At 40.4% G+C, this 25,457-nt stretch overlaps 1 protein-coding gene across 3 annotated transcripts in view; it reads left to right on the top strand.

Annotated features, from left to right (window-relative positions):
- Positions 1-1,415: 1,415 nt before the first annotated feature.
- MAVS (mitochondrial antiviral signaling protein) overlaps positions 1,416-25,457 on the top strand; it is a 243,496-nt gene continuing 219,454 nt past the window's right edge. For all 3 annotated transcript variants that reach the window (XM_053704305.1, XM_053704304.1, XM_053704303.1), the window contains exon 1: positions 1,416-1,516. The gene's annotated coding sequence lies outside the window, so the exon portion shown is untranslated. The remainder of the gene's footprint in view (positions 1,517-25,457) is intronic.

Genomic DNA, 25,457 nt, shown 5'->3' with positions numbered 1-25,457 from the left:
CAGAAAACCCAGTTATCTGTGTCAGGGTCAAATTACTTTAATGCTCTGAATACAGCCATTATAGCGTGAATTAATGGTAGTATATTCGTTGCCAGATGTGCTGTCCTTACATAGCAAACATTAACTCTTTAAATGAATAATGCACTGGCAGTTTCTGAATGTAGACTTGCACTTTATTTACTAAGATTACATAACAAGGTGGCTCCTGTAGATTTGCACACACTCATATAGATATATACACATATATATATAGTACTCTATAATGAATGGCTGCTGCCCTCCTTATATTAGCAGTCCTGTACACTGTACACTGATGCAGCACTATAGTAATCTCAATATTAGGTAGTATGCAAGATGCCAAGGGAACTACCTGGCCAGCTGTATATAGTCTGTTTATAACTGTAATATAACTAATAACTGACAGTTCTTCTTCCTGACTAGCTGGAACTAATGCTGTAGCAGAGATTAGTCTTCTGTTGCTGCACTTGTCTGATACAGAGTTGCAGCTATTGTCACTGACATTCTATAACTGTCTCACACCAACTGTCTTAAGATGGCTCCTGTTCTACTCTGATTCTTTGCACAGCTCTGCCCACTTGATGACATCATGTTTGTATGGAAGGCTCACTGTGTCATCCAACCAAATCAGGAAGTAAGCACAACAATACAATTAAAGGGACAGTTTACACCAGAATTTGTATTGATTTAAAAGATAGATAATCCCTTTATTACCCATGCCCCAGTTTTGCATAACCAACACTGTTATATACATATACTTGTAACCTCTGTGATTACCTTGTATCTAAGCATCTGCTGACAGCCCCCTGATCAAATGACTTTTTATTTATTATCTATTGACTTGTGTTGTGCTAACTAACAATGTTAGTGTTGACTGTCACTTTAATTTGACAGATCACCAGCTCGGTTGAGATTGCATCAACATAAAATAAAAAAGTGCTCATCTGCATCTATTAATATGCAGATAATTATAAAGTAAATATTGTGAGCAACACTATAGTTAGCCATATAAAGTGCCTATGTTTTCAGTTAGAACATTACTTGCAGACACAGAATTTAACCCTTCATAAGCTAACTGAAAGCATTCCATGTTGTCAAGTTTAGCAGAGAAGATTTAAACAAATTCAGTATAGCTTAACCCTCATCTTTCAAAATATTGTTGTTTTATAGTGAGTGTTGATCAATAATGTGTTAAAGAAGCTCACAGACAGACACAAGAGATTAGATAATTATATACTGTAAAGCAGTTTTCTTAAAGCATGACACAATCACCAAATAGGAAAAAAGGAAATAAAATGGGTGAGACTCTGATGTAATAGACAGCAGATTTTACCAATAGTAAAAAGAGGTTGGGCACTTTGTAGTAGGACTCGCCAATCAGCTGGGCAGAAGCAATGAGTATAGGTTGCAAAGTGAAAGTAACCAGGAAGAATTCAGCTGAGGGTAGAAGAAGGTATATTGTGATTTGAGGAAGTCTCTGAAAACTGCAAACAACAAGGTACATATATACTATACTGGCTGTTTGTATCCTGTTCTGCTTGGGAAGGTGCAATACTCTGATTCCATTGACATTTGCTGCATGATAAAATCTCAGATCATAGCTAGGACGTTTTAGCCCTTAATTTCATTACAGAGCTCTGACTCTCTTGCAGCTAAAGTGTTAACAGGCATTCCTTTAGTTTTCTATGCAGATGATTAGACGGTTTACTGTAAAGTTGTGTAAAAAAAAACATTTACAAGCTTTGTTGTGCATTCAGCAAACAGATCAGACGTCATCAATCTTCAATGTAAAGTTTCCCAGCTCTGCTGTTTATTCAGGGCATATATGTTACATTGTATGTCGCTGACAGTTGTATTTATTTAGGAGAAGCTGAAATGCCGCTTGTCTTTGCAGGGGTTAATCATACAATTATAGCATTGTTTTATTGCACTATTATTTGTACATAACACATTAAGGTCCAGATTACGAGTGGAACGCTAATGTTTGTGTGCGAGCGATAAGGGGTTTAACGCGGGTGGTGGCATTCACTTTCAAATCGTAATACGAGTGATAAGTCGGACGAGTGCAATCGCTTGAGCGCAATCACAATTTATGCTACAATGATTACCGCGGCTTCAGAGCTCTGGTTAACTGTTTTGGCGAAACAAAAAAGTTGCCCAAAACACATCAAAAATACATTACAAAGTATAGTTACACTCATAATAACACTATTTAATAAAACAATATTCACCAAAAATATTACACACAAAAGTTATTAGGGCTCAAAGATATGAGGTCTCAGGTTTTAGAAAAAAAAAAGACAAAGGGCTTTAACATAGACATACATACATATACATGTGTAAATATGTATATTAATATATATACACAAGCGTACCTCGAAGATATTGCAGGTTCGGTTCCAGACCACAGCAATAAAGCGAATATAGCATTAAAGTCACACTATTTTTTTGTTTCCCAGTGCATATAAAAGTTATATTTACACTATACTGTTGGGTATTAAGTGTGCAATAGAATTATGTCTAGAAAAACAATGTACATACTTTAATTAAAAAATACTTTATTGCTAATTTTTTTTTTATTATTGCTGTTGTTGAGCCTTCAGTGAGTTATAATATTGATGTTGGTGGTGTGTATATATGTGTTTTCATGTGTGTTTATGTGTTCATATGTTGGAAAATAGCTTGAAACAGGGTTGCCATAAACCTTCAATTTGAAAAAATAGCAATATTTATTTATATGTGAATATATGAATTTACATACATATATACACATAATGCAGTTGTCTGGTATTTGACCGGACAGTCCGGTATTTTAGTTTGCTGTCCGGTAATTACTGTTGGAAAAAAACAGACACTTAAATGTATTTTTTTTTCTTTAGCTCTTAACTTTTAATATGGTTCAATCAGTCTGTGTTCCACCCACCCCTTTCTGTCTGCGTGGCGCCGCACGCTACATGTGTAACTCACTGTCTCACTACTTTGGTCTCACTCATTGGCTGAACTGCATGGCTGTGAGTGTAAAGTGTTAAGGTCGCTTGCCGTTTGCCGGTACCGGAGCAGCAGCGCATTCTATGACCACACGCCACGTGATCATGCATCAAAAAGTTGGAGAGAGAGTAGACCCACGCATCGCACACGCTTTGTCTATTTACACAGCAAGTATTTTTCAGGATGCCCTCTGTCAGAAAAGACCAGCGCAACTATATATAAAGGTAGGTGCTAGTGCGACATGGGTGAGGAACAGTTAGGTAATATTTATGTTTACAAAAAAATGCTACTGCAGAAAATAATTTTGTTAATGTTTTTTTAAGGGTTAACAGTACCTATGTGCACCTCTCAACACCTATTAATACACTGGTCGTGCTCCTGTTGTGATATAAAGGGTTAACAGTGCCTATGCGCTACTCTCAGCAGCTATTAATATACTGGCCGTGCACCTGTTGTGATATGAAGGATTAACAGTGCCTATGTGCTCCTCTCAGAACCTTTTAATATAATGGGTGTGCTCCTTGTGTGATATGAAGGTTAACAGTGCCTATGTACTCCTCTCAGCAGCCATTAATACACTGGGTGTGCTCCTTGTGTGATATGAAGGTTAACAGTGCCTATGTGCTCCTCTCAGCAGCTATTAATACACTAGGTGCGCTCCATGTGTGATATCAAGGGTTAACAGTGCCTATGTGCTCCTCTCAGCAGCTATTAATATACTGGGTGTGCTTCTAGTGTGATATGAAGGGTTAACAGTGCCTATGTGCTCCTCTCAGCAGCTATTAATATACTGGGTGTGCTCCTTGTGACCTATGTAAAGTTGGCACCCCATGTTTGTAAAAACTGAATTACAATATACCATTTGTTTGTGCTGCGTTTGTGCTGATTTGTGCTGCAAAAACTAACGTTTGTGCCGGTTTGGTTTCGGAAATATTGCACATTATTTTTTTATGAAACCCCACCCACTTTGCACCCCATGTTATGCAATTTTAAAAACAAATATACCATTTGTTTGTGTTGCGTTTGTGCTGATTTGTGCTGCAAAACGAACGTTTGTGCCGGTTTGGTTTAGGAGATATTGCGCATTATTTTTTATGAAACCCCGCCCACTTTGCACCCCATGTTATGCAATTTTAAAAACAAATATACCATTTGTTTGTGCTGCATTTGTGCTGCAAAAATGAATTTTTGTGCCGGTTTGGTTTAGGAGATATAGCGCATTATTTTTTATGAAACTTTGCACCCCATGTTATGCAATTTTAAAAACAAATATACCATTTGTTTGTGCTGATTTGTGCTGCAAAAACGAACGTTTGTGCCGGTTTGGTTTAGGAGATATAGCGCATTATTTTTTATGAAACCCCGCCCACTTTGCACCCCTTGTTATGCAATTTTAAAAACAAATATACCATGTGTTTGTGCTGATTTGTGCTGCAAAAATTAAAGTTTGTGCCGGTTTGGTTTCGGAGATATTGCACATATAGTTTATGAAACCTACTTTACACCTCGTGCACCTCGTGTTATTCAATTTTAAAAACAAATATAATTTGTGCTGATTTGTACCACAAAAACAAATGTAGTGGTATAGTGTAAATCATGAGCCAGGGCATTAGTTCCCAAATAAATGCCCTATCACATGCTAACCATTTCGCTTTCACACAGATAGCCCTTCCTGAACAGCCCATAATAATTCTTTCTGACACAAAATGAGAATGCTATGTGAGAAAAAAACAAAACAACTTTAATTAAAATGTCAACAAAGGGGAGGGAGAATTCCCAGTTGTAGATTTCATCTATGGGTTTACTGGATAAAATATAAAGCAGTGATTGCGAACCTTGGCACCCCAGATGTTTCAGAACTACATTTCCCATGATCCTCAACTGGGCGGGGTTTCATAAAAAATTATGCGCTATATCTCCTAAAGCAAACTGGCACAAACATTCGTTTTTGGAGCACAAACGCTGCACAAACGCTGCACAAACAAATGGTATATTTGTTTTTAAAATTGCATAACATGGGGTGCAAAGTGGGCAGGGTTTCATAAAAAATAATGCGCAATATCTCCTAAACCAAACCGGCACAAACGTTAGTTTTTTCAGCACAAACACAGCACAAACAAATGGTATATTTGTTTTTAAAATTGCATAACATGGTGTGCAAAGTGGGCGGGGTTTCATAAAAAAATAATGTGCAATATCTCCTAAACCGAACTGGCACAAACGTTAGTTTTTGCAGAACAAATCAGCACAAACGAATAGTATATTGTAATTCAGTTTTTACAAACATGGGGTGCCAACTTCACATAGGTCTCCTTGTGTGATATGAAGGGTTAACAGTGCCTATGTCTCCTCTCAGCAGCTATTAATATACTGTGTGTGCTCCTTGTGTGATATGAAAGGTTAACAGTGCCTATGTGCGCCGATATATATATATATATATATATATATATATATATATATATATATATATATATATATATATATATATATATATAAAGGTAGGTGCTAGCGACAGGGGTGAGGAACAGTTAGGTAATATTTATTTTTACTAAAAAATACTACTGCAGCGAATCATTATTTTAAAGTTTTTTTTAAAACTAACCCACCCTGTCCACACCCCAGGTTATCTGCTGGCTGTCCGTTTTTTTTTTTTGAATGACAGCTGGCAACCCTAATATATATATATATCGTAAAAATCAAGGCACTCGCCGGGTTTAATAAGGATAAAATTTTATTCCTTATTAAGTAACGTTTCAGAGATTTACCTCCGTTTTCAAACTGACAACAAGAATCAATGCTATACACAGCCTTAAATACCCCTTCACCTTAATCACCTAGTGCAGGTGTTGCACAACACTTAGCACGCATCATCAGACAGTGCCCGTATCTTAGCAACCAACAACAAACAACCTTAAGTGAACACCTTTCACTACAACTAATAATGAACGTGTAAAACTAACTTATTTAGAAACAATTGAATTGCTGCAATATTACACCTATTAGCGCTAATAAGGTAACTAAATACAATAATATATGTCTCGAGCACAGCAATTTCTACAGTACTTTGTATACTAAACTGCATTACTAACTCAGGACTAATATGTACAGGATATAACCTCCATAATATACCGAAAACATCCACACATTTCCTAAGTCCAGTATTCTAATTTCTAGAAACAGATAGATATGGCACTCAAAGGATTGCTAATCTCGGCTTTCCTGCATCAAAGGATGACATGAAATCTCTTTGTCATGCCAAACCTCAGTCCCACAGCCTTAACTCATCCCGGCATCATACATATAACAAAACAAACAGAAAACTACCTGACAATACAACAAATCATAAACCAGACTAAAAACATAAAATAAACAAACCACAAAAAACAATAATAAAAAAAAATATATAACGAAACAGCCACAAAAAAAGGACACACAAAGAACAAAGTCAAAAATAAAAAATATCAACAACAAAAAATAAAACACCATGAAAAACATCACATAAACCAGACTAAAAACATAAAATAAACAAAAAGCAATAAAAATAAAAAACAAACCAACGAAAGACAACCACAAAAAATACACACAAAGAATAAAGTCAAAAATAAAATAAAAAAAATAAAATAAAAAAATAAATAAAAAAAAATCATAAAAAGACAACACATCACCAAATAAACATAAAATACAGATAAAATATACTGGGTATAACTATCTCATGCAGAGATTATAGGAAACTATGCCACTCAAGTTTAGTGTTCAGTCCTTTAGGGATTATAGTGTCCAGCTCGTAGGTCCACCTTGTCTCTCTTTGGAGTAACAATCTGTTCCTGTCGCCACCTATGCTCATCTCAGGAATATGATCAATTATCGTGTATCGCAGGTCAGCCACACTATGCCCTTGTTGTTGGAAGTGCCTAGCCACTGGTTGATTTGATTCTCCATTTTTGATGGCTTGTCTAATGGCGCTCCTATGGTTAGCCATCCTAACCCTCAGGTTGTCACAGGTCTTACCTACATAGAATAGGCTGCAAGGACGGTGGAGCATATACACTATATAAGGGGTCGTGCAGGTCACCCTGTGTTTATGAAAATATTTCTTATTATACCATGGGTGGTTAAAGTATTTCCCTGCTGACATCCCATTGCAGGTGGTACAACCGCTACACTTAAAACATCCTGGTTTCAGTGCCTGTCTGCTTAGCCAGTTTTTAGAATAACAGTGTGTAGGGTCCGTCAATTGCAGATTGTCCTTAAGGGATTTACCTTTTTTGTACCCTATTCTTGGTGCCATCATATCCTTAAAGGGGAGTGCATCATCACTCTGCAGGATTTCCCAATTTCGTCTCAAGATCCCATTAAATCCGTTCTTATCCGCAGCATAGGTAGTTGTAAATGTCAGCCTTTTCTTACTGTCAACATTCCTACGACTAGTACTCATCCTCTGTATTGCTTGTAACTGCTCATTAAGGGCCTTCTTCTTATAACCTCTCTCGATGAAATTCCGTTTCATCTCATTGAGCTGAACGCTGGCATTCTCCTCCCGAGTGTTATTTCTTTTAACCCGCATAAATTGCGATTTAGGGAGTGCCATTTTTAAGCGCAGATGGGTGACAGCTAGATGCTTCAAGCAATGAGTTTCTGTCTGTTGGCTTCTTGTATAGAGTGGTCTGCAAGATACCATCCTCTTTATATATCCTCAGATCCAGAAACTCTATGGTTTCCCGTTCCAGCTCATCTTGAACTTTAAGGATCGATGTACTAGGTTAAACGCATCAAACCACTCCTGAAGCAATTCAGCGTCTCCCCTCCATATAACGAAGAGGTCATCTATATATCTTCTGTAAGTTAAGACATTAGGATTTCTGAAGATATGGTTGTTATTGCTCTCAAATTCATCCATAAAGAGGTTCGCATATGATGGGGCCACATTCGACCCCATCGCTGTTCCTGTCAACTGTAAATAATATGTTCGCTCGAAGACAGCTTTCCAAAAGCTCAATTATGAACCCAATTGGGGGTCCCACATAGGGGTATTTCAGAAGATGTCTCTTAATGGACTCTATACCTTCCCCATGTGGGATGACCGTATAAAGACTTGTAACGTCCAATATCACAAGTATATCCTCATCCCTCACTGGTCCTATATTTTTCAGAAATTTAATGACATTGCTTGAGTCCTTCAGGTAACTCGACATGTGTTGCACTATTGGTTGTAGTATACTATCCATGTATACTGCCAGTGGTTGAAGGAGTGAGTCTGTTGCAGCAACTATTGGTCGTCCCGGTGGTTCATTTGGATTCTTATGGATCTTGGGAAGTGTGTAAAAAACGGGAACCTTCGGATAATCCTTAGTAAGGAATTCAAATGTATGTTTATCAATCCACTCCATAGCAAATGCCTCTTTTAATAAAAAAAGTGTATATATATATATATATATATATATGTGGGTAAGAACATTGGAATGGGAAATATTCATATTTTCATGTTGGGTTAGCGCACATGAGAATATGCGATCGAGTTTGTGTGAGTGGGGTGTTCTTCTATGAGGGGGTATATGTGAACAAGCATGTGATATTTTAAGTTTGTCTTTTGCGTTTGTCTGGATAGCGCGCAAGCGAAAAACAGTTTACTTTCAACTTATAATACGAGCGCAACCGGACTCGCGCAAAAAGCTTACTTCTAGCGCAATTAATGCTCGAGCAGGAGCGTTAATTATCGCTCCACTTGTAATCTGGTCCTATTTCTTCTGCAATATTATTTCCATTTAATAAACTATCAGCTAGATTACGAGTTTGGTGATATGATTGAAAAAGCAGCATTATGGCCCATAACGCTGCTTTTTTCCTAACGCTGCTATTACAAGTTTTGTAGGTATAGGTGTACCGCACACCTTTTAGCTTGTCACGCAACGTTAGTACCGCACTTTTAAAAAAGTCCCTTGCATTCCTATTGGCTGAAAGATTTCAATCAGCCAATAGGATTTGAGCAGCTCTCATCCTATTGATTGTTCCAATCAGCCAATAGGATTGAGCTCTCATCCTATTGGCTGATTGGAACAGTCAATAGAATGAGAGCTGCTCAAATCCTATTGGCTGATTGGAACAGCCAATAGGATTTTAGCAGCTCTAATCCTATTGGCTGATTGAAATCTTTCAGCCAGTATGAATGCAAGGGACACCATCTAGTTCTAGTTTACGGCGGCGACCGTATGAAGGAGGATGCTCCGTACCGGATGTCTTCAGGATGGACCCGATCTGCGCTGGATGGATGAAGATAGAAGATGCCGTCTGGATGAAGACTTCTTGCCGCCTGGATGAGGACTTCGCCGGCTGGATGAAGATCGAAGAGGCCGCCTGGATGAAGACTTCTTGCCGGCTGGATGGATCCTTCAAGCGGGACTTCAATAACTGTAAGTGGATCATCGGGGGTTAGTGTTAGGTTTATTTAAGGTTTTTTTGGGTGGGTTTTATTTTTAGATTAGGGTCTGGGCATGTAAAAGAGCTAAATGCCCTTTTAAGGGCAATGCCCATACAAATGCCCTTTTCAGGGCAATGGGGAGCTTAGGTTTTTTAGATAGTTATTTTATTTGGGGGAGGGGGGGTTTGGTTGTGGGGGTGGTGGGTTTTACTGTTGGGGGGGTGTTTGTATTTTTTACAGGTAAAATAGCTGAATTCTTTGGGGCAATGCCCCATAAAAGGCCCTTTTAAAGGCCATTGGTAGTTTATTATAGGCTAGGGTTTTTTTATTTGGGGGGCTTTTTATTTTGATAGGGCTATTAGATTAGGTGTAATTCTTTTTTATTTTTGATAATTTGTTTCTTATTTTTTGTAATTTAGTGTTTGTTTTTTATGTAATTTTGTTATTTTTATTTTTAGTAATTTTAGAGTTTATTTTTTTTGTAATGTTAGGTTTTAGTGTAAGGCATGTTAGGTTTTATTTCACAGGTAAGTTTGTATTTATTTTAACTACATAGTTAGTAAATAGTTAATAACTATTTACTAACTAGTCTACCTAGTTAAAATAAATACAAAAATAAATACAAATTTACCTGTGAAATAAATATAAAAAACTGTTAGTTGTATTGTACCTAGCTTAGGTTTTATTTCACAGGTAAGTATGTATTTAATTTTAAATAGGTATTATTTAGTTAATAATAATTGTAACTTTAGTTTAGCTCTATTTAAATTATGTTAACATTGGGGGGGGTTAGGTTTAGGGGTTAATATATTTTAATTTAGCTTGTTGCAACGTGTGGGGGGGGGGGGCTAGCGGTTTAGGGGTTAATAGGTTTATTTAGTTAATAATTGTAAATATAATTTAGCTATATTTTTATTATGTTAAAGTTAGTGGTTTTTAGGGTTAGGCTTAGGGTTATGTTAGGGTTAGGGGTTAATAGATTTATTTAGTGGTAGTGATGTGGGAGGCCAGAGGTTTAGGGGTTAATAACTTTAGTATAGTGGTGGCGACATCGGGAGCGGCAGATTAGGGGTTAATAGTTTTATGTAGGTGGCGGCGATGTTGGGGCGGCAGATTAGGGGTTAATAACACTATGTAGGTGGCGACGATGTTGGGGGCGGCAGATTAGGGGTTAATAACACTATGTAGGTGGCGGCAATGTTGGGGGTGGCAGATTAGGGGTTAATAACTGTATGTAGGTGGCAACGATGTCAGGGGCAGTGGATTAGGGGTGTTTAGACTCAGGGTTTATGTTACGGCATTAGATTTAAACATTATTTTCTTTTTCTCCATAGACATCAATGGGGCTGCGTTACAGAGCTTTTGTTTCCGCGATCGCAGGTGTTAGGCTTTTTTTTTTTGCCGGCTTTCCCCATTGATGTCTATGGGGAAATCGCGCACAAGCATGTCAAAGCAGCGCTTGTTTTCAGTGTGTGATATGGAGCTCAACGCCACCATATCGCCCGCACAAGCCTACTTTTTCAAAACCTGTAATACCAGCGCTATAGGGAGGTGAAATAACACCGCTTTTGTGGCTGTCGTTAAAACTCGTAATCTAGCTGATTGTTAAGTAAAATTAAACCTGTTTCCACACAGTCTGTGACATGCTTATAGGGTCTGATTGGTAAATGCCGTATCCTGCTGGACCCATGTTAAATTTAGACAGATACTTGTAAGTGTTTTCTACACAAACACAGAAACAAAATAAAGGTCTGGAGCACAAGAGATAATAGCGCCTGCGTTAATAGCCAACTGAATCAAAATGAATAGCACCAAGACAACAGCAATAAGCAAAATAGCATAAACCTAACGTAGCTACGTAGCCCAGCACAAAATAGTGCTGGATCTAGAAGTGTCTTGATGTGTTTATGTGGGAAACAGTTAAATGTATTTGTGCCTGTTTAAATTAGATATGGATCCGACTGGATACGGCTATTTTTCTGTGATAAAAATGTTGGTTCTAGTAGGGTCCGTATGCTTTTGTTTAAAATGGATCCAGCAATCTCTGGATGTGTTTGTGTGGAAAACATTTGGATTTGTGGGTATCTGTCTAAATTAGACATGGATCCGGTAGGATCTGCCATTTTTTGCTACCACGTCCAATTTGCTACAGCATGACTAAGGACATGGGTCCGAAACGTTACTGTCTGGCTGAATAAAGAGTCTTTGACACTTTGAACTTTGGTGGTGTGGCTATTTTCTCTGTTTGGTTGATTTTGCTACAGCAGATAATACACATGCGCAAACTATGTCCGCGCATTCCACAGATGATCCTAAAACATCTGTGGAATGCGCTGACGTAGCTTTGCTCATGCGCAGTACCAGTGGTATAAAAATCTGACAGAGAGGATGATTCTCCTTGCATTTCTCATCTTTTGTTGAAACAGGCTAACTGCGCCTGCATGCGCTTAGTGGACTTCCACTGCGGAGACTGCTCTCAGGGGGGCGGGAGCACTTTGGGTAAACTAGTCAATAAAAACTGCTTTAAAACGGAATGTATTACATCAATTCCTGTTTTTATTTCAGTTATGAAGCAGTTTTTATTGACTAGTTTACCCAAAGTGCTCCCGCCCCCCTGAGAGCAGTCTCCGCAGTGGAAGTCCACTAAGCGCATGCAGGCGCAGTTAGCCCCCCGTGAGAGCAGTCTCAGCAGCCGAAGTCCACCGAGTGCTCAACAGATTTTGAGCGCTCAACAGATTTTGCTACCGCTGATACTGTGCATGAGCAAAGCTATGTCAGCGGATTCCACAGATGGTTTAGGATCACTTGTAATCTGGCCATAAATCGTTTAAAGGACATGAAACCCAAAAACAATTCTTGATGATTCAGAAACAAAAGCCATTTTGAGTATCTTTATAGTTTATATTATCACTTTTGCTTTATTCTCTTGCTATCCTATGTTAAAGGATCAGCAGTGTACTTCTGGGACATAGCTGAACACATCGAGTGAGCCAATTATAAGAGGCATATATGTGCAGCCACCAATCAACAGCTAGCTCCCAGTGGTGCATTGCTGCTCCTGGGCCTACCTAGGTGTTATTTCCATCTTAATGGGAGGAGAGTCCACAGCTTCATTCATTACTTGTGGGAATTAAGAACCTGGCCACCAGGAGGAGGCAAAGACATCCCAGCCAAAGGCTTAAATACCTCCCCCACTCCCCTCATCCCCCAGTCATTCTTTGCCTTTCGTCACAGGAGTGTTGGCAGAGAAGATTTCGGGGTAGTCTCTTATGGAGGGTAGTACTCTTTGCATTGGGACTGGAGTTTTAAGTAGTTGTCAGCCTCTCAGTGAGAGCATGGATGAAAGTTAGAGTCCGGAGATGCAGGGAGAGTCTTTCTGCAAAACCATCCCGACTCAGATTAACAGCTCCACAAGCAATCAGCGTTGACGAGTTTCACTGCCTGCTTTTTGCTCTCAAGTCCATGTCAGGAGCGATGCTACTATCCTGTCACACTTGAAAGGCCATGTTCCTGTTCCACGGCGTAGATTCTGGTAAGATCGTTTCATTTATACACATATGATAACGCAAGAAGACAGGGTCACAGTGTGTCTCCTTTTATCTGTATAGAATCAAAGGTTAATATCCTTGGAATGGGGTTATTAAACATGGGGGGGGGGATTTATGCATAATATTCTTTATTGTGTTTAATGCTGTGACATGTGTGAGATGAGGCTCTGTCAATGTGTGAACAGTCAGTTTTCCTTAGTGAGATATCGAAACAGCCTTTTTTGGCGCGTTTTTTTCTTTAGTGCAGGGGCGGTTCAGCATGGCACTGCATGTGACCAGCTGTGGCCTCTTTAACTTCCTCTTTCTTGACCGGCGGTTGCAGGAGACGAATCGGTTTCTCTGTGGTCCGGGTCATAGGAGGTGGTGAGTGCCCCGGCCATTGGGGTATAAAGGTGCCATTTAATTTCTATCTATTCCGTAATAAAGGCACAAGCTATGGAGTACTCTATGTTAGTGGGTACTCCCTCTTAACAAAATCTAATAACTGTGTTTATTGCGAGGAGGTTTTAGTTGATATGCCTGCTAAACTATGTTCCGCATGCTTTGATAAAATTGCAATATATAAAAAGAATAAGATATTTAGTAGAACTGAGCCGTCCACCTCTGAGGGTTCTCCATCCCGCGAGGTGCGTTCCCTACATTCATCTCAGATTACACATGCAGCTTCCCAGGGCACTACTAATCCTCCCACGGGAGGGGCCCTTTGGCCACCAGATTTCGCCAGATCAGTTACAAATGGCGGTTTCTACAGCTTTTAATGCCTTGTCTCGCTCTGCTAAGCGCAAGTGAAAGGTGAAACATAGCTATCCGTCCCAGGGGTCATATACTCCGTTGAATGTCTTTGACAGATAATCCGCTGATGAAGACGACTCCGACTCTTCGGAGGACGCTCTTTCTGGGACATCTAGACCTCCCGCTGCGGAGGAGCCAGACTTTAAGTTTAAGATGGATCATTTGCGCTTTCTGCTAAAAGAGGTGCTTGCTATGTTAGAGGTTCGGGAACCAAAACTGCCGGAGGAACCTTCGATCCCAAAGCTAGGACAGGATGTTGCCTCAGACCTTCCCGGTCCCTGTTAAAATGGCTAATCCCCCTCTACTTCTTTTAAAAAAACTGTTCCCTGTTCCAGACTCGCAGCTTGAGCTGTGGAGGGCCATCCCTAAGGTGGATGGATGGTGCTATCTCCACGCTCACTAAGCACACAACTATCCCGCTCGAAGATAGCTCTTCATTCAAGGAGCCCATGAATAAAGAATTGGAATCCATGTAGACAAAGATGTTTCAGCTCACGGAGTTCATTTTTCAACCGGCAGCGGCGCACACTGCGATGGCTGGAGCTGCTCCCTACTGGTGTGACGCTCTGTCAGCTATGGTCGAGGTGGAGACTCCCCTCGAGGAGATACAGGAACGAATTAAGGCCTAAAGGGTAGCTAATTCATTCTTTTGTGATGCAAATATGCAGATTATTCGCCTCAATGCCAAGACGTCAGGTTTTTCTGTTCTAGCCCATAGGGCTCTGTGGTTAAAGTCATGGTCTGCTGACATGACTTCGAAGTCTAGATTACTATCCCTCCCATTTCAGGGGAAAGTTATTTTTGGTCTAGGCCTAGACTCTATCATATCCACGGTCAAGGGTGCTTTCCTACCGCAGGATAAGAAGAATAAGCCTAAGGGGTCTGCTTTTCGTTACTTTCGTTCGGACAAGTCCTAACGCCAGCAGCCTGCAGTGAAAACTGAGTAGTCCAAGGGATCTTGGAAGCCAGCTCAATCTTGGAACAAAGCCAAGCAGAGCAAAAAGCCCACCAAGACAAAATCAGCATGAGGGGGTGGCCCCCGATCCATCTCTGGATCACATAGGGGGCAGACTATCTTTTTTCGCGGAGGCTTGGATAAGAGCCATTCAGGACCCTTGGGTTCTGGAGGTCATCGCCCAGGGTTACAGGTTAGGGTTCAAGACTCATCCGCCCAGGGTTAGATTCCTCCTGTCAAACCTATCATAAAGACTAGAGAAGAGAGACGCTTTTCTAGAGTGCATGAGACATTCTTTCCTCTCTCGGGTAATCGTTCCAGTCCCTCTAGCAGAAAGAGTTCTGGGGTATTATTCAAACCTTTTCGTGGTCCCAAAGAAGGAAAGAAGGAGGGCACGTTTTGCCCAATTCTAGACCTAAAGTACCCAAACAAATTTCTGTCGGTCCCATCGTTCAAGATGGAGATGATCAGGTCTATTCTGCCCTTAAGGTTGCACAAAAGATAGGGGGAGTCATACGGTATAAGTTATACTCTCACAATATTTGTGGTAATAAGAATTAAACCTGTTGCGTATGCCCAAACTGAGAACAGATAAAAACTAGAAAACTAATTGTAAACAAGTGTACAACTTAGTAAAAAGAGTTGGGCTCTGCGAAAAGAATTATTTTTATATTCTGCCCTTAGTTCAAGAGGGACAGTTCATGACTACAATAGATTTGAAGAATGCTTACCTCCACGTGCCAATCCACAAGGATCACTTCAGGTTCCTAAGATTTGCTTTTATGGACCAATACTTCCAGTTTGTGGCCCTACAGTTCAGCCTGGTGACTGCCCCAAGAGTCTTTACAAAGGTTCTGGGAGCTCTGCTCGCGGTGGCGAGAGCCAGAGGTATTGCAGTGGCACCTTATCTGGACGACATCCTGGGCCAGGCTTTGTCCTGCAGTATTGCAGAGGAACATGCAAGGGCTCTTCTTCTCCTTCGATCTCATGGATGGAAGATAAACATAGGAAAGAGTTCTCTGGTTCCCAGCAACAAGGTGGAATTCCTGGGTACGATAATAGATTCCATATCCGTGAAGATATTCCTGACAGATCAGAGACGTTGCAAGATTGCATCCAGCTGTCTTGCCCTTCAGACCTCCTAAAGGCAATCTGTGGCCCGGTGTATGGAGGTGATCGGGCTCATGTTATCCAGCATAGATGTCATTCCATACACCAGGTTCCATCTCAGACCTCTTCAGTTGTGCATGTTGAGACAATGGAACAGCAATCACTCAGATCTATCCCAACAGATCTCTCTGGACAACCAAACAAAGGAATCCCTCACTTGGTGGATCCATCCGGGACAACTGTCCCAGGGGCCTTCTTTCTTGAGACCATCCTGGGAGATTGTGACCACGGACACAAGTCTGTTTGGATGCAGAGCTGTTTGGGGTGCTAGGAAGGCACAGTCGCCTCTCCCGATCAATATTCTGGAACTGCGAGCGATCTTCAATGCTCTGAGGGCTTGGTCCCTTCTGGGGTCGCCCTGATTCATCAGATTCCAGTCGGACCACATTACCTCAGTGGCTAAAATCACCCATCGGGGGGAACGAGAAGCTCCCTGGCCATGAGGGAAGTATTTCGGATTCTGGTATGGGCTAAGACCCACAACTGTTCGCTATCAGCGATCCACATTCTGGGTTTGGACAACTGGGAAGCGGATTTTCTCAGCAGACAATCGTTTCATCCGGGGGAATGGTCTCTCCATCCCGAGGTGTTTACGGAGATCTGTGGCAGATGGGGGACGCCGGAGATAGTTCTTATGGCATCCAGACTCAACTTCAAGCTACCCAGATAGGGTCCCGGTCCAGGGATCCCCAGGCAGAACTGATAGATGCCTTAGCGGTGCCTTGGGAGTTTAGCCTAGTCTACATATTTCCACCGTTGCCACTTCTACCTTGAGTAGTGGCTCACATCAAGCAGGAGCAAGCTTCGGCTATTCTGATTGCTCTGTCGTGGCCGCAGAGGACGTAGTTTGCGGATCTGGTGGGGATGTCATAGTCTCCTCCATGGAGGTTACCTTGTCGCAGAGATGTGCTGGTTCAGGGTCCTTTTCTATATCAGAATCTCGATTCTCTGAGGCTGACTGCGTGGAGATTGAACGCTAAGTCCTAGCCAAGAGAGGATTTTCTGAGAGAGTGATTGATACTCTCATTCAAGCCAGGAGACCGGTCACTCATTGTATCTATGAAAAGGTGTGGAGGACCTACTTGTCCTGGTGTGAGGAATGTGGATATCCCTGGCATAAGGTTAGGGTATCCAGTTTCCTGTCCTTCCTCCAAGATGGGTTGGAGAAGGGACTTGCCCCCAGTTCCTTTTAAAAGGACAGATTTCGGAGCTTCCTGATATTTAGTCCTTTGTTCAGGCTCTGACTAGGATCAGGCCTGTCTTTAGAAATTCTGCTCCCCCTTGGAGCTTAAACTTGGTGCTTTATGCATTCGCTTGTCATTAAAATTCTTTCCTGGAAGGTTCTATTCCTCCTGGTAATTGCATCGGCACACAGAGTCTCTGTGTTGGCAGCCTTGCAATGTGAGCCTCCTTACCTGGTTTTTCACGCCGACAAGGCTGTTCTTCGCACTGGATTGGTATTTCTTCCCAAGGTTGTGTCGAATCGTAACATCAATCAGGAAATAGTAGTTCCTTCCTTATGTCCTAACCCTTCTTCTTCAAAGGAAAGGTTGCTTCATAATGGTTCGAGCCTTGAAGTTCTATTTTCAGGCCACGAAGGAATTCAGGCAGATTTCGTCTTTATTTATTGTGTATTCGGGGAAGAGGGCTTCTTCCACTTCCCTATCTTTTTGGTTAAGGAGCCTTATCCGCTTGGCCTATGAGACATCAGGACATAAGACTCCTCAGAGGGTTACGGCTCATTCAACTAGGACTGTGGCCTCTTCATGGGCCTTTAAAAATGAGGCCTCTATGGAACAGATTTGTAAGGCGGCTACTTGGTCCTCCTTACATACTTTTGCTAAATTTTACAAATTTGATGTGACGTTTTTGCTTCAGTGGAAGAAGCTATTGGGAGAAAGGTTTTGGTGTCCTCAGTTTAGGGTCTGCCTCCTTTTTGCCCTCATGTATTTTTTTCATTCAGTGTCCTCTAGAGCTTGGGTATTTGTTCCCACAAGTAATGAATGAAGCCATCGACTCTAATCCCATTAAGATGGAAAACATAAATTATGCTTACCTGATTATTTCATTTCCGTCTGTGGGAGGAGAGTCCACGGCTCCTGCCCGTTTCTCCGGTGGGCGGACCTAAATTTATTTTTCTTCTTCTGGCACCAGTTATACCCTGATATTTATCCTACTGTTCCTTGTTCCCTTGGCAGAATGACTGGGGATGAGGGGAGTGGGGGAGGTATTTAAGCCTTTGGCTGGGGTGCCTTTGCCTCCTCCTGGTGGCCAGGTTCTTAATACCGACAAGTAATTAATGAAGCTGTTGACTCTCCTCCCACTGATGCAGGCAAGCATAATTTATGTTTTTCAACTAAACATACCAAGACAACAAAGCCTTTTAGGAAATTGAAGTACATTTGAAAGTCGTTTAAATTTGCTTATTCTATCTGAATCATGAAATAAACTTTTTGGGTTTCATGACCTTTTAATTATGATTAATGAAAAAAACATTTCCTATGTCTTTTCATTGTTTTTTTTACCTGCCTTTCCTTTCATTTAATTCTAAAAATTAGTAGTTTTTTCACTTCCCTGAAATATTGGAGAGCATTCTGTGTGTAGGAGATAATTTATATCTTTCTTTATTGGAAACTACCAAGACACTGTAAGCATTAAAAAGTAAAATGTAATGGTTATTTAATAGCTGCCAATAATTCATGATTGGTAACAATGTAAATTCGGCCTTTGTTTCTAAGTTCCAGATGCTGTGTTTTGTAGCCATCTTAGACAACCAAGGGATTAAAGGGACAGTCTACACCAAAATTTTTCTTATTTAAAAAGATAGATAATCCCTTTATTACCCATTCCCCATTTTTGCATAACCAACACAGTTATATTAATATACTTTTTACCTCTGTGATTACCTTGTATCTAAGCCTTTGCAGACAGCCTCCTTATCTAAGTGCCTTTGACAGACATGCAGTGTAGTCAATCAGTGAAGACTCCTAAATAACTTCACGGGAGTGAGCCACAATGTTATCTATATGACACATGTGAACTAGCACAGTCTAACTGTGAAAAACTTTCAAAATGCTCTGAGCTAGGAGGCGGTTTTCAACGGTTTAGAAATCAGTTTGAGCCTAACTAGGTTTAGCTTTTCAAAAATACCACCAAGGGAACCAAGCAAATTTGATGATAAAAGTAAATTGAAAAGTTGTTTAAAATTGCATGCTCTATCTGAATCATGAAAGTTTAGTTTTGACTTTACTGTTCCTTTAAGCCCAGCAGTTTAGTTCAGGGATGGCCAACTGGTGACCCAAGGGCCACATATTGCTCTCTACACTAATTGCTGTAGCCTCAGGAAATAAGCAGAACTGAGAATGTGTGTCATAGCTTTGTTGCACAAGGAAAGCGGTTACACAAACTTGTGTGTATCGGGGACTTCTGTTGGGTCGTTAACAAGGTGACAATTATTCAAAGGGAGGGAAGAACAGCAGATAGAGGGTACCCTGCAACCTTTCTGGACATTTTTAGGAAACTTTCTGTTTTCACAGCCATAAATTTATATGTGGCCCTTAAAGTGAAACCCCAAAATTTTCTTTCATGATTCAGATAGAACATATGATTTCAAACAACTTTCCAATTTACTTCTATTATCAAATTTTCTTCGTTTTCTTGTTATCCATTTCTGAAAAAAACGCATTGCACTACTGGCGACAAGTTGAACACATCTTGTTAGCCAATCACAAGAGACAAATGTGTGCAGGACCAATCAGCAGCTAGCTTATATGTGTGTATTCTTTTTCAATAAGGGATACCAAGAGAACAAAGCACATTTGAAAATATAAGTTAATTTAAAAGGGTCTTAAAACTATATGCTCTATCTGAATCATGCAAGTTTAATTTTGACTTTCATATACCTTTTAAGGCTTCTTAAAAATTGATCTGTGGCCCCCATATGTTAGGAAGTTGGCCAGTTGGCCATCACTGGTTTAGTGGATTAAGGAGATTGGGCTGTAAAAAAACGTCTGTTTGTTTCACATGAGAGAATAATTCTTTTGCAGGGTGAAAAGGGAATTTCCATTTGGTGAACTGTGCTGAAAGTATCATGCAATGTGTTGGCTTTTAACTTCGGTTTAAAACTGCCAGTGATTCCACAATTCAAAGTCACAGTAGTATTATTTATATTGTATGTCTTGCTCTTTACTGTATAATATCTTAGTGATGGTGCAGTTCATGCTATAGGAAGATTCAGTTAGATTACGAGTTGTGCGTTAGGGTTAAAAAGCAGCGTTAACAGGTCCTAACTCTGCTTTTTAATGCCCACTGGTATTACGAGTCTTGCAGTTACAGGTGTACCACTCACTTTTTTTTTTGCAGGTACAGGTGTACCACTCACGTTTTTGGCCAGACTCGGAAATACCACAAATCCACTTACGTAAATTGCGTATCCTATATTTTCAATGGGACTTGCATAGCGCCGGTATTACAAGTCTGACCAAAAGTGAGCGGTACAGCCTCTCCTGTCAAGCCTGGTACCGCATTTAAAAGTCAGTAGTTAAGAGTTTTACACTACAGCATAAAACTCATAACTAAAGTGCTAAAAAAGTACACTAACACCCATAAACTACCTATTAACCCCTAAACTGAGGCCCCCCCACATCGCAAACAATAAAATAAATATTTTAACCCCTAATCTGCCGAACCGGACATCGCCGCCACTATAATAAATATATTAACCCCTAAACCGTCGCACTCCCTCATTGCAAACACTAGTTAAATATTAACCCCTAATCTGCCGGCCCTAACATCGCCGACACCTTCCTACATTTATTAACCCCTTATCTGCCGCCCCAACGTCGCCGCCACTATAATAAAGTTATTAACCCCTAAACCTAAGTCTAACCCTAACACCCCCTAACTTAAATATAATTTAAATAAATCTAAATAAAATTACTACAATTCACTAAATTATTCCTATTTAAAACTAAATACTTACCGATAAAATAAACCCTTAAGATAGCTACAATATAACTAATAGTTACATTGTAGCTATCTTAGGGTTTATTTTTATTTTACAGGCAACTTTGTATTTATTTTAACTAGGTACAATAGTTACACTAACACCTAACCTAACCCTACAATTAAATTAATTTCCTAAATTAAATACAAATAATTACTATTAAAAAAATGATCTAAAGTACAAAACCCCCCCACTAAATTACAGAAAATAATAAACAAATTACAAGATTTTTAAACTAATTACACCTAATCCCCCTAACAAAATAAAAAAGACCCCCCCAAAATAAAAAAAAGCCATACAATACACTAAATTACAAATAGCCCTTTTGCGGGGCATTGCCCCAAAGTAATCAGCTCTTTTACCTGTAAAAAAATTACAATCCCCCCCCCCCCAACATTAAAACCCACCACCCACAAAACCAACCCTACGCTAAAACCCACCCAATCCCCCTTTAAAAAAACCTAACACTAACCCCCTGAAGATCACCCTACCAGGAGACGTCTTCACCCAACCAGGCAGAAGTGGACATCCAGACGGGCAGAAGTCTTCATCCAACCGGGCAGAAGTGGTCCTCCAGACGGGCAGAAGTCTTCATCCAAACGGCATCTTCTATCTTCATCCATCTGGCGCGGAGCGGCTCCATCTTCAAGACATCCGACGCGGAGCATCCTCTTCTAACGACGGCCGATGACTGAATGAAGGTTCCTTTAAATGATGTCATCCAAGATGGCGTCCCTTCAATTCCGATTGGCTGATAGAATTCTATCAGCCAATCGGAATTAAGGTAGAAAAAATCCTATTGGCTGATGCAATCAGCCAATAGGATTGTAGTGCAATCCTATTGGCTGATCCAATCAGCCAATAGGATTGAGCTGGCATTCTATTGGCTGTTCCAATCTTTTTTTTCAGCCGGCTCTCCCCCATTGATTCCTATGGGGAAATTGTGCACAAGCACGTTTAGCCAGCTCACCGCTAACGTGAGCAGCACTGGTATTGAGGTGAGATGTGGAGCAAATTTTGCTCTTCGCTTACTTTTTTGTGGCTAACGCCGGGTTTGTAAAAACCCGTAATACCAGCGCTGTCTGCAAGTGATCGGTGAGCATAAACTGCTTGTTAGCACCACACCCCTGTTAACGCAAAATTCATAATCTAGGTGATTGTTTCTTAACTCTTACTATGGTAGCACTGAAATATCAATGGAATGGTACTAATATAAATATAAGTATCAACAAAGAGTGCGTAAAATAAGTTTATTGAAAGGGATTTATGCACTTTTCAAAATAATAGAATTTACCTCAACCAGATTAGGCCTCTCCCTCCAAATCAAAATTTTAAAACAAACTTAATTCAGTTTTGATCAGTTGTTGTTTTTGTCAGATCTAACATACAAGATATTAACAATAATTTGGAGTAGGGGCTAACCTGTCATCAGCCCCCCTTAACAAAAAAGTGGACAAAAAGTTATTTAATTTGATAGATATTTGTTTGATCAGGTACAATCAGTCAGTTGTTTTGTTAGACCTAACACAGTGGTTTTCAAAGTGTGAGGCAGGCATTCCCAGGGGGGCACTAGAGCATATAAGGGGAAGCGCCAGAGAAGTTACACTTCCTATGGAAATCACAAGCAGTAGCTGACTTTGGCAAAACATAGAGCGGTGTCATGGTGGAATAAGACAAAAGGGTAAGATATAGGTGGAAGTAAGGCCCTGAGGTCATAATTGCTCAGATACTGTGTTGCATTTGTTATCTTGATCAGTAACTTGTGCAAATTGAAACATAAGTGAAGCACTCTTAGTTGAGCACAATGGATCAGATGTAAATTTGCCAAATTAAAAATAAATATTACAATTGTCTTTAAAGGGAAAAGTAAAGTTGCATTGATAATGGGGGGGGGGGGGGGCGGGTTGCCTTTATAAATTAGGTATTAGGTATTCTAATCAAGGGGGCTGGCCCTCAAGGAAGAATTTCAGACAGAAAATAATTCAGGCTAATATAAATTTGTTAGAGTTTGATCAAGTGTTAATCTAACAGGCTAAAGCCCCCCCAAATCAAAATATCAGACAAACAATTAATTCAGGCTAAAAAATCTTGGTTAGATTAGGAAGATCAAGTGATTATTATATTAGATCTAACAAGTTTAAGCTGGTACAGTATTAAAAATTATTTGGTGGGGGTAAAACAGTTGTCATATTTATTATGAGGGTCTGGCACCCCAAATGAATACATATAGGCTCCCACAATATGATTATTAACCCTTTCGCTGCTAAGCCTTTTTTTCACCCCAGTGCTGAGCCAATTTTGAGCTTTTTTGCTACCGTAACTACATTTAAACCCTATTGTACGTCACATTTTAGTGAGTGACCCACACAAATTATATATTTTTTTCAGCAGGCCCAGCAGATTTACAGTATACCATTATTTTATTTATAATTCATGGCATATGAGATAGCTGCGGCAAAAACTGTAAAAAAAAATATGTATAACATTTTTTTCTTAGATTTTAGTAATAATAAGTTGCTGTTACTGTGATCACATTACTAAATTGTCATCATGGGTAGCCACATGACTTCATTCCTTACTGTTGGGAAATACAACACCTGCCCACTAGGGAGGAGGCAAAGACACCCCAGCCAAAGGCTTAAATATCCCTCCCACTTCCCCTATCCCCCAGTCATTCTTTGCCTTTCATCACTATAGGAGGTGGCAGAGAAGTGTCAGAAGATTTTGAAAAGTCCCGTAATGGGTATGTTCCCTTCAAGAAAGGACAGGTGTTTTAAGTAATCATGTCAACCTCTCAGTGAGAGTATTGATGAAAGTTAGGAGATGCAGGGAAAGTTTTTCTGTGAAACCATCCAGACTGTCGCCTAGCAGCTCCTGAGCAATCAGTGTTGACAAGTTTCACTGCTTGCTGTTACACTCTCAAGTCTATGTCAGAGCGTTGTTGCAAGACTGTCACACTTTAGAGGCTTTATGCCTCGATAGGATCAAGGGTTAATATCTCCTTCAGGGAGATTATTTGAACAACTAGGGGTTATTTATAACTGCTTTAATGTGAGAGTTTTTGGGCTCATAGACTGTGTGCTTTTGGCTTGGAACAAACAGGTTTAACTTTTGTCTTTGAGTGTTGTGCAGCTCATAATAGTTTAGCGCCTTTTTCATAGCAGGGGAAGTCCTGTCCCACACACCACGTGACCGGGTGCAGTCTTTTCATTTTCCTACGATCCTGCTGCGGACATCACTTCTAAGGAGAGCGTTTTCACTGTTAGCTGTCTGGGTCTAGGATGTGATGAGTGTCCTAGCCATTGGGATTATAAAGGTGCCGTTTTTTGTTTGTCCTTCTGTGGATATATACTTAGCTATGGAGGACTCTGATACTACATTAGAAAGTTCCTCTCCTTCTGTACTGATTAATAATTCCTGTTTATATTGTGAGGAGGCGTAGTTTGCCGCCTGCTCAATTTTGTTCCATTTGCTGAAGCACTGTTCTAAAGTCTAAGAAGGGAGAGAAGCGTGCTAATACTCATAGCGCTATTAGCCCCTCTGAGCCGTCTATGTCCCGAGAGATTACTACCCTTTCTATGCTCCACACTCCACATGCAGTTTCCCGTGGCTCAACTAATCCTCCACCTGGAGGGGGATTTTTTCCTGCAGACTTTACTGGGTAGTTACAATTTGCAGTGTCTGCAGCCATGAGTGCCTTACCTCCCTCTAGCAAATGTTAGAGAAAGGTTAAACTTGGATTGAGTAGAGGGCAGGCTGATGCTTTTTTTAGACGCTTGGTTCCAGGATGTACAGGATCCTTGGGTCCTGGAGGTTGTATCTCAGGAATACCGGATATGATTCAAATCTCATCCTCCCAGGGGCAAATACCTACTCTCTAGACTGTCTACAAGACCAGAAAAGAGGACTGCCTTTTTAGGTTGCAGAAAGAGGTTTGGGGTTTTATTCAAACCTTTTCGTGGTTCCAAAAAAAGTGGGAACTTTTCTTCCAGTGTCTAAACAAGTTTCTAAGTGTTCCCTCTTTCAAGATGGAGACAATACGGTCAATCCTTCCTCTGGTTCAGGAAGGACAGTTTATGACCACCATAGACCTGAAGGATGCATAACTTCATGTTCCAATACACAGGGAACATTTTCAGTTTCTGAAGTTTGCTTTTCTGTACCAGCACTTCCAGTTCATAGCTCTTCCGTTTGGCCTAGCTACTGCTCCAAGGATATTTACAAAGGTTCTGGGGGTTCTTCTAGCCGTTGCCAGAACACGAGGTATTGCAGTAGCGCCTTACCTGGACAATATATTGGTACAGGCACCATCATTTTGTCTAGCAGGAGAATACTTCTCGGTCTTCTTCGATCACATGGATGGAAATTAATACCAGGGTGAATTTCCTGGGGACAATAATAGACTCCATATCCATGAGAATATTTATCACAGATCAGAGATGTTGCAAGCTAGCTACTGCATTTCTTGCCCTACAGGACTCCTTGAGACCCTCAGTGGCCCAGTGTATGGAGGTGATTGGACTCATGGTATCCTGTATGGACATCATTCCCTTTGCCAGATTCCAT

Source organism: Bombina bombina, chromosome 2 (assembly GCF_027579735.1).
Source record: "Bombina bombina isolate aBomBom1 chromosome 2, aBomBom1.pri, whole genome shotgun sequence".
NCBI classification, from domain to species: Eukaryota; Metazoa; Chordata; class Amphibia; order Anura; family Bombinatoridae; genus Bombina; species Bombina bombina.
This window is presented reverse-complemented; position numbering and strand designations above follow the sequence as displayed.